The sequence below is a fragment of the Lontra canadensis genome, unplaced genomic scaffold (genome assembly GCF_010015895.1).
Source record: "Lontra canadensis isolate GAN:19392208 unplaced genomic scaffold, GSC_riverotter_1.0 scaffold17, whole genome shotgun sequence".
Taxonomy (NCBI): domain Eukaryota; kingdom Metazoa; phylum Chordata; class Mammalia; order Carnivora; family Mustelidae; genus Lontra; species Lontra canadensis.
In genome coordinates, this window is record NW_022631011.1 from 7,174,311 (window position 1) to 7,185,348 (window position 11,038).

General features: G+C 38.5%; 1 pseudogene; it reads left to right on the forward strand.

The window, feature by feature from the left end:
- The first annotated feature begins 444 nt into the window (after positions 1-444).
- Positions 445-1,219, forward strand: LOC116868975 (annotated as a pseudogene).
- Positions 1,220-11,038: the final 9,819 nt, after the last annotated feature.

Here is an 11,038-nt window from a genome sequence, read left to right on the forward strand (position 1 = left end):
AACATTACTTGAAAACCATTTGCATTTAAAACTTACAAGTTACCAGCAGCACAGAATTCTGATGGACTCACTGTGAACTTGAGTTCAGTAAGTCTCAAAAGTACATGGTAAATGTGTTACATCTATGACTAAGTAAGGCCACATTTTCCCCAAGAGACCATGCTTTCCATTTGAACCAGAACTTGCTTTGAATGAGGAATGAAGACAATTGCACTCTAAGAATCATGAACATTCCAGGATCTCTATTATATCCTCTCCTAGTCAAGTTACTTCCCTATAGATTAGCTAGCCACTTACACTGAAAATATGCTTTAGAAGGAAAGAAATAGATAGGGAAACCCATAGCTCTTTCCTTTTCAATTATTTCTTATTTATCATTAAGTTGAAGGTGGAGTGTATTGGTACAGAATGTATGCATATCAAAAAGTGAAATGCTTCGCTGCCATGATTCTTCCTGCAGACTCTGCTCAAGTATGACATGCCTGGTGTTGGTGAGCTGGAAACACAGACATGGAGCCCCAAAATAGGGCCACTGAAAATTAGCCTCCAGCAGCCTGGACCCTTGGTTGCAGTCCCACAGCCACCAAAGATCAAGATTTTTTCAACTTCCTGTGTTCTGGATCCTACAAAGAGGGCAGAAGAAATCTTGAATGCCATCCTGTCTCCAAAGGAATGGGTGGAAGACACACAGTCACAGATCCTGCAGGTGTCCAGCACCACCAACGCTGGAATGGATCGTGGTGCATCCCTGCAGCAGCTGAATCTGAATCTGCAATAGCAACAGGCCAGGGAGACTGGCATCTTCCCTGTGTGCAGAGAGCTGTACTCACAGTATTTTGCTGAGCGGGTCTAAGAGGTCACCATCAACTGTGTGGAGAGGGGAATGCTTTTGCTGCAAGTCCAGGACTTGATCCATATGACCATCACCACCTATCAGACATCACATGAGAGCAGTGTGGCATTTGGCTCAAGGAAAGCACTGTTGCCCGAACAGGGAAGTCAGACATGGGGAGGACAATTGCAGAATTAGAAACAGGAAAGAGAGGTTTGGAGAGCCAAGTGAAGGAGCAGAAGGTCATGAGTGAGGCCACCAAGAAGAGGGAGAATGAGAAGAAGACAGATGGAGGAGAAGCAGCACAACGAGGAGACTCAGTTCCTCAAACAGACAAATCAGCAGCTGAATGTCCAACTGGAAGGCACTACTGCACCAAAGAGGTGATAATTTCATATGGGTCTGTGAGCACTGCAAGCATACCCCATCATAAGCCCCTTCTAAAAAAAAAAAAAAAAAAAAAAAAAAAAAGGTAGTTTCCTAGAGAAAACAAAAATGAAATGCTTACAGTTAAGTTAATTTTGTGTAGGGTTGCCTGTTCTGGTAAAAGCAAAATATACATGGGTATATGAGCTCAAATTGTGACTTGTGCAATTTTGGTGATTCTGTACATAAGTGCCTTTATGTGTGCATTTAAAACTGATATTGTGCAATATAAAAATGAACAGTAAAAGTCATGCAAATAATTTAAATTTGACTTTTCACTAATTAGAATCACATTAAATAGCAAAGAAAACACACCATGACAGGTTAAACAAGAGACCACGAAATAAAGGGAAAAGTTTTGTGTTTCAGTATCTTTAATGGGTGCTTTTTTCCTCTGCTTTTTGAACAGGGGTCCCTCTAGTTTCACTTTGTACTGAGCACCAGAGATTATATAGCTGGCTCTGCCATCGTTATTCTAATCACTATCAACAGGTCTGGGGAGGCCAGGGGGGCTTCAAGTTGAAAATCCCTAACAAAAAATAGAAGTACATTTGCAAAATTATACAGATCAGGAAACTTATCTGTAGTTGCACAAAATTCTCCACCTATAATTTATTGGCAAAACTAACTATATATATATATTTTTTACTTGCACAAATACTGTATTCTGAGGAATGTCTGATTATTTTATGTGGTGTTCAGATTCTCCTTTGGGAAGAAAATATTAGGACAGTGCTTGTTCCATCTTGTGTCATTAAGAACTTGTCCCTCTCTTTTCTGGATGTGTGTACTATTTCAGTTGGCCACACCAGTGATACAGACCATGCTCTCACTTACATTGGGATTACACATCGTACCTCAACTCCCCAACTATACTGAGCCTTGGAGGCCTTCCTTATAGCACCCTCCACACTGGATAGATTTCCACACAATCTAGTCTCTTCCTGATGTGTGAATGAGCAATTAGGCGGTTATGCAGAAAACTGTGAGCCCATTTTAATAATTTCCAAAGGAAGAGAGGTCAGATTCTGAGGCATTATGTTAAATTCTAGTTTTGACTGCATTTACGGTTTCACCAGAGAGAAAGCTGCCATGTGTCAGATACTATACAGTGTTGTCTTCATCTTTCTGGATGGAGGCTGTTTGATTCCACTATTTCAATTTATTATTGTGAGATAAATAATAGTTCTTATAATTGAAAGTGAGTAGGAAGACATGGGACACAATTTCGAAAGATAGGAACTGCCTAAATTGGTCCTCAACTGATGCAGCGTCTGCCCTGTGTAGACATCTTGAAATCCATATTCCATTCATATAGTCCCAGCCGGAGCAGCTAAGACTTTCACCCCATATATTGCACAATTGACTCTCTGCCTTGTGTGTGGTGGGGGGTGGAAGGGGGAGTTTGCTCTCCTCTGGTGCTTCATGTATCATCTGGTGCCAGAGGCTATGAGAATACAACATTGATGGACCAATGGACTGATCCAATATGGCAAATCCTATATTCCTGCTTGGGTACAAATGAATAACCTCATATAGTTCTGCACACATTCAACAAAATGATGAAAGGGAGAAAAAAACAAATGGAATTTCCTGATCATTGCATTCCACTTTATTTCTCTGTTCTAACTTTGTAAGTGAATTCAATGTCTGTAGAAGGCAATTGATGGCTCTAAAAGAAAAGGAAAGAAAAATGTTAAAGCCCCAAACCACTATTTGAGCACTGTTAAGCTTGGTTTTCTTCTCCTGCTGGAATCCTCCACTGGGCTCCTCATCTTGCAGCCTTTAAAGGTCATCTCAGCATTTCGGAGCTCAGGGATTGCAGATTCTCCAAGACAGGGCGGCAGCCTTAGGTCTGCTGCCTCTTATTAGTAGGAGGAGCAAGGAAATGAGGACAAAAGAGGGAAGAATTGACGAGGCATGTAGGAAAGAAGAAAGTGATGCTTCAGTTTGTCTCCAAACCTCTCAAATACATCTTCTAAGGGATCATGCTCCATGCCAATCATTTCACCCTCTCTGCTGCACACTTTCAGTTTCTAACTTTCTAGAATGCCCTACGATTTAATTTTTCTGCCTATCTCATTCTTGTGCTATGCCTTCTGTGTCTTACCTCCAATACAAAGTCTTCCTTAATCAACCCAGACTACAATATTCCTCTGTCACTGTGAGTTGAAGGATTTATTATATATTTCTTTCTTGTCATCATGTTGCTCTGTACCTTAATTTTTATTTAGCACAAATACATGTTTCTTCCTGTTCAGTAGTTTCATTCAGGGAAGGTATGGTGCCTTTTCTCACCTACAGTTGTGGGTAGTGCCTTTTACATCATAAGTTCCTAATTAATATTTATTAGCAAAAATCACTGTGTTATCCTAAAAATAAGGTTATGTAGACCATTTGCTTTTATGTGTGTACATATTTATATATATGCACATAAATACTTAGGCATATGTATACATATATGGGCATATGTGTGTGTAGATAGTGATTTTTCTATGTAAGTAACTTTCTCCATAGTCAGTTGATTTTCTTTATTTTGAAGTTTCTACCCTGGCTGAAAATAGCTGAGCAGAGCCTGTATTTCCAAGGGCCAAGGGCCATGAAGCAATACCCTATTCCAGAGCTGCCCACTTCCCCCCACCCCTAACCCCGTCACCACCCCCCTGTTGAGCATCAAGGACCAGGAAGTCTGATTCCCACTTGATTATATCTAGGTGGAGGAAGGAGGAAGGAGGATAACCCATCCATCATACACCAATCAGCCACTTTAAAAGATCAGGGCATATTAACCAGACAAGAATGAGCAGGACAAATGTGCAAAAGGCCCAATGGGCATAAACAATATATGCAACGCAGGAGCCAATACTGCAGAAAGAGTGCAAAAATAATTGAATGCGAATACTATACATAAATCCAGATGAGATTCGAGCTGTGACCTTGAGGTGAAAAGGCTCCTTAAAAGGCAACCAAAGCTTTCTATTCTAAAGGGATTAAATCTCTGAAAATCATTCTCTTCCTCTGCATTCATGTTTCACACTTTGCCGTGCTCACATAAAAAGAGCAGATATACCAGCAGTTCGGTGTTTACTTTCTTGTGTTTCTTTTCTTCCCAGATAGCTGGTATCGGCTTTACCACAGATCAGAGTGGGTGAGCCTTTTTCACCTTCTGATTATGGCTTGTAATTGTCAATACCAGGTTAGCAAGCTTTCTAATGGAAATTACCAGTGCACGGAAGAATGATAAAGCAATCTGCTCAGGTGGGAGACATATAGGCTCCGGAGCTCAAGTCATCTTTTCTAGGGCTTACAATAATTATGAGAGCAAATTTAATAAACTTTTGCATAAAACTTGTAACAGAATATGCCTAGATTCTATTGTTGCCATTGCATTGCAAACTTGAGAATACCAGCAAAGAGCTCACGTGTTCAAACACAGCTAGGCAAGGCTTTATCTTGACTGTTTTTCCGTGGCCTCTGTGTAACATTTGAATCCACCTCCTAAGACAGGGTTGCCTGGAGCATTTACAAGTTTCATTTTTCCTTTCTCACCAGACAGGTGGCAATGATCACAGAGCTCAAACTTATTTAGAATGGCAGCTACCACAACAGACAGTGGTTCAGAGCTTGAAAGGATTAAAGCTGGATTAGGAGGAGGAAGGATGTATTCCCAACGGGCAATATTTATAACAAGGAGAAGGCTTTTTTCCACCTCCTCTACAAGAATAACAAGGAGGAAAAATGAATCCCAGCAATGATTCTCAAAATGGCAAGATGTGGGCAGAACTTAAGAAATACACCTTTCTAATTCCCAGGCAATTTATTGTGCGTATGCCTAAGTATCCAATTAGCAGGCACAGATGCCATTTTGCATTAAAAAATATAGGGTTTTACAACTGCAAACCAGCTGTGCCCATAAATTTCACCAATCACTTTGCAGAGGTCTACAGAGAATTTAGACTTGAACCTCATGGAATTTATTTTCCTCTGTGTTAAATAATCAAAGATTGATTGGCATTTTTCTGTCTAGTAAAATATTTTCCTCAAAGAAGAGTCAGAAATCACAATGCAGGTGCAATAATAAGCCTCATAAAAATCAACAGAAATAGATTATTTCTGACCCATGAAAAGCTTACATTCTAAACCAGCTCTGGCCAATAGAATTTTTTGCAAGGATAGAAATGTTCTAAATTTCCACCGTCCACGATAGTAGCCCCTCAGCCCAGGTAGTGATTGAGCCCTTGAAATGTGGCTAAAGCAACTGTGAGACTGCATTCTTAATTTTACTCAGTTTTAACTAGCTCAAATTTAAATGACCACATGAGTGATTACCATATTGAACAGTGCAATTCAGCATCATTCATGTTGTTAATGTATCAACAAATTAACAAATGACAGTCTGAAATCAGATAGACACCTGATCCTTAATAGCCATGTGATAGCCATACAAGTTAAAATGGTTAATCTGTTAACCATGTATTTCATCTGGTAAATGTCAATAATCATGGTTCTTCCAGTATTGTCAGGTGGTTAAGTGCATGATGTGTAAATTATTTGACCTCTTGCTTGAAACTAAGTAGGCCTTTAATCAATGTTCTTGAATCTTTCTTGTTTTGTCTTTCCCTCTTTTCTTTTCTCCTTTCTTTCCTTCCTTTATTAGATAAGAAAGGAGAACCCCCCCAAAACAGCAAATGGACAAGATCCTCAATAAGGAATATTGTTGTATCTGTCACTTCCACAAGTTTATTGTTCTAAATGGGAATTTTACATGAAAGTTGCCTGTAAAGCATAACTAGTTTCTATCCCAGAGCCCCTCCGCAGAGCCTCTGCATTTAAATGCACGTACTTCTCAGTGCCCCATACACCCCACTTAGTTCTCCATTTAGCTTTTGAGTTTAGTTGTTCTCAATTTTTTTTTTTATCATCTTTCCAAATTCCAGGTTAGAGAAATCTAAATGGATCAAGATGTTCCTCTCTGTTATTATCAAGATCTCGGGGTTCAGCACAAACTCATGAAGAGCATCTGTCCAGAACATGGCTGAGTTCAACTTGCTCTTTTTCTGCTTTAACTTGCTACTCATTACCCATGACTTAAAGGGAACAGTGGGCAACCCAACAGGAGAACATTGACTGAGATTGAACATGGAAAAGTCAAGAGATAAAGAGGATACTAAAAAGCAAAATAAAATATTTGTACTGATAGTTCCTGTTATTTTATAATAATTTTTACCTATTCATAGACTTTTGGCATTTTTTATTCTCCCAATTTCTTTTATCAGCTTTTAGAAGGAGATCCTGCAAATACTATTTTCCCTATTTGATAGGTACATAAACTAATAACCAGAAAAATTAAGAGGAGTGTTCAGGGTTTCTCATGGGGGTGGCAGAGAGAACACTAGAACTCAGTTACATTTTTTTTTTTTTCTAGTTCATTTGCCCCCTGGGGTCTTATATTTAATTTTGCAAGTAATGCAAAGAAACAGAATTTCATTAGGCTTTAGATAGGTAGGGACCTTCTACTAGGCTCAAATCAAAGAGTATTTGTATACCAGTATGCAGGCCCTTATTTTTAAAGCCTGTGTATCTTTTTATTTTTCTTTTGAAAGGGTCATTAAAGTGTACCACTTATAGCCTGTGTGCTGAGTGTTGGGATGTGTCTAAGAAAGGCATTATGGTGGAGTACACTGCATGCACATAGTATGATGACAGCTAGCCGTCAACTACACCTGCTGCTGTGCACTTCACAACATGTTTTATGTGGCTGGAACATTTATGTTAAGGTCAATTCCATGGTCAAAATGGAGACTCACAGCTGAGGGATGCTTAGCCAAGTCCGTTAGTGTTTGGCAGGGGAAATGGTACTGATAAACCTACATGTGGTTGGTCTACCAGCTGGTGGATGGTCCTAGCCATGTTGCTGGAACACTATTCAATTCAATTCAACAAATATTTATTGAATAACTAGAATGCTGATGAGGTGTCAAGGCAGCACAAACCATGCTCGGGTCTTGTAAGGGTTTCCAATAACAATAGGTCTCAATATCTAGCAATGATTGCATGGTTACCATATGCTAGCCATTTTCCAAATGTTCTACATGTATTAATCACTGTAATGTTTTTAACAAGTCTATGAGATGGGTGCTCTGATTTCCCTGTTTTATCAATGAGGAAACTTGGTCGGAGAGGTACAATGATTTTGCTAGTTTTCATAATGTCCCCTTTTTTTGAGCATATGACAAAGTTGCATTCACTACTGCCTTGGAGTTGGCCACATGGAATGTGTCTAGCTTTAGCCACAGAAATGTGAGCAGCAGTGATGTGTGTTACTATTTGGGGAAGTATTTAAAAGCTACCACAAGATTCCCCCTGCTACCGTGGTACTCACTGACCTCCCAGATAATGGAGACTCCGTCAGCTTGGGTCTGTGAGCAAGGTTGAATGAGAGCAGGGACTTCACTGACTTAAAATAGACATGAAGTAGGGTGTCATTTAAGCCTCCGAGATTTTGAAGTTGCTTATTATGGCCGTGTAATCTAGTACAGACTGGCTAATGAAACATAAGAGTAAGAACAAGAGACATATGAAGTTAATTGACAAAAAAGATAGCACATGATTAAGTCCCAAGGAAAAATAGCAATAATAAAAGCAGCTACCATTTATTAAATTCTTAGCAAGGTGCTAAGCTCATTACATGCATTCTCTCTAGTTCATAAAACAAACCTACAACACCCATAACCCACATTTTACAGACAAGAAACAGAAGCTCAGGTTAAATGAACTACTTAAGATGACACAAAAGATACAGAACTATGAATAAAATCAGGTCTTACTGTCTTCAAATCTCATATTGCCTATAGATGGGCCAGAAAGGACCTCAGACAGCCTTATCCTTCAACTCCTCCACTACAGAGTTGAAATGATTACAAGCATCTTTCCTTTCCTCCTCTATCCTCCTTTGCTTCCCAGCACCCTTTGTTCCTTCATCTCTTCCTCTTCTCTTGTCCTTTAACCTTTCCTCTCTCACCCCATTTCACCTCTCCCACTTCCCACCTTCCTATTTCCCCCTGATATATATTGTGAATTTTCTTCATACCCACAGGAGGGACATGGGAATTTCCTCCAGTTTGCCTCCTCATTGCTACAACTTCTTGTGGGTAGAGGCCAGAGATGCTAGTAAGTATCTCAAAATGCACAGGCGCCCACCTCCCTGCAACAAGGAAATATCTAGCCCCAAATGTCAACAGTGCTGAAGTGAAAGAACCCCATTCTACAAGATTAGAAAATGCATCACTAGCTCTTTTTCAAGTTTGTATCTGGGACGCCCTACCATACTTCAAGTCTTTTGGTTAATCAAAAGTTGATTTCACCTCTTCCACAGGAGGTGTCACACTTTTGTTTCTTTCTTCCCAAGCCCTCAAGATCTCAGGGGCTCCCTGCTTAAGTCTCTCTACTTTCTTTGGCTCTGGGTAAAGGAGGGTGTATGGGATTTCAAATTCCAGTTCAGTCCTTCTAATAAGATCATGATTCATTAGAATCCGAGGATTTCATTTATTTATTTTTAATTAATTATAGAATCCCAGGATTTTTAAATCTCATATTCCTGCATTTCCAAAAATTAGATCCATGGGAAACTATGTCAGTAAGATATTCATATGCAAATGGAATGAGAAATTTCAGAATATGTTACATTTGGAAAATGCTATGATGGAATTCAAAAGATTTCTTTACTATAGGGCTTTTCTGAGCTTTTAACGTGCATTATGTCTTAAGAATCTGCAAATTGGAGATGATGTATGAGTGTTTTTGCAATATATTTTACAAGAGAAGTTTTTTTTTCAAAGATCATCTTTTGGACTCTTGCTCCATAGCACATAATTTGCAAATTGTGACTCCTCCAACTTGCTCATTTGACTGAGGTCCAGAAAGTGAAATGACTCATTCCAGTTAAAAGGGCTAAATCTTGACAGTGCTGGAATCCGAACCTAAGACTGCTGACCCCAATTCACTGTTCTTTTCAATACATGTCAGATAATAAAATCAACATATCAATTCCAGTGCATCCCCACATTGCAATATTTCTATTTCATTCAATTATCTCTTTAAAATCAAAATATATACACATTAACATAAGAATATGCTATGCTCGTCACGCATTTTTCTTATGTCACATTTAGGTTCACAACTTGTTTTACACATGTTTGTTAACACATTTATGCATGCCTAAAACATCTATAGTGTTGATGAGACTTCCCTACACATTATCAAGGAGGAAAAATTATACTTATCCTGATGGATTTACCTAGTTTTATGAACCCATAATATTTTATATTAATACAAGAATTCTTTGAGAATCTTTTATAGTGGAGTGTACCTTATTTCACTAAACATTTCACTCTCACACTTTTTCCTTTATGATGTTCCAGATCATTAAACACAGGTTATTATCTTATCTTGGGTCCATTGAAAGCAGAACTTAAGACAAAGAATAAAGGTGAAGAATAGAGGAAGGGAGGCCAGGAGAGATGGGAGTGATGTGATGGGATGTGTTCTTATGTGGCCACCACTGGATAATTAGCTGCCAACTAAACTCTATTTTTTTTTTTTTTTTTTACTCATTCCTAATTTCCTACCCTAACCAACATGCATTGCTTTAATTTGTCAGATTTCTAATCTTCAGAAGTTCTCAAGATGTTCCGCTGTATTTCCAAATTCAAATACCAAGTTTTCATATTTTCCCTGACTTGTCTGTAACTGGACTTTATTTAAACCTTTTCTGAAATTTCTGAGCAATATATATCTTAAGCCATTCATCATGTTCCATGCTTTATAAAAGGATTCCCTTTAGACATGTCTGATGTTTCTACTAGATCACAGAAACCCTATCTGGGCAAATATGTTGCCTTTTGAAAATCTTTGTATCTCCCACAGCACCCAACACAGGACCTTGCACATTGCCTGTTCTCAGAGTAAATTTGCTAAATAATTGCTTGTTTAACTTTGTTTACATTTTCTTTCAATACACAAATGTACAGGCTCTCTCTTTTTTCCAATCCTAACCTTTTTTTTCCCCCCTATTTTTCTCAGGAAGTTCTTAACCCCTGTTGACATAAGGCAATTGAAGAAAATGCAAGTTAGAAAATTGTTTTCCTTACATAAAGCTTTAACAGTTTTGCTGAAAGGAATAATGTGAAGTAGTTACAAGTACAGCAGACCAACATTTCTAGTCTTTGCTCTGATCCTAATTAGCTAAGCAACCTTGAGAAAGTCATCTTACCTTTCTAAGCCTTCATTTTCTTATCTTTAAAATGAGCTATAGTGTTTTCTATATGAGCTACCACACAGGACTGTTTCAAAGAACAAACACTAACACATAAATACATTTTGGAGGTGCAGAACACCATATAATTGCAAACACTATCATGAATAGAAAATAATAGTGTCTCTGAGTAGGGCAGTACTTTGAAAACATTTAGTCCTGTCCTTTTATGTTAGTGATGAGTAAACTTAATACTAGAAGGTTATAGAACTTGTTCAAAGTCACAGAACTGGTTGATGCCAGAGCCAAAAAATGAACCTGAAGATTGAATCATCCATTTCTATTTCTGTTAAAATTCTACTCCCAGATCTCCAGCTCACCTGATCTCTCTAGATTGTCAAATTCTTTCTATCCTCTGTTCCCAATGCATTCACTTTCTGTGGTTCATGATTATTTTCTTCTGATCCCTGGAAGAGATCAGAATCACTGTGTTTGGCATTTATATAGGCTCTTTTATCCTTCTGTGA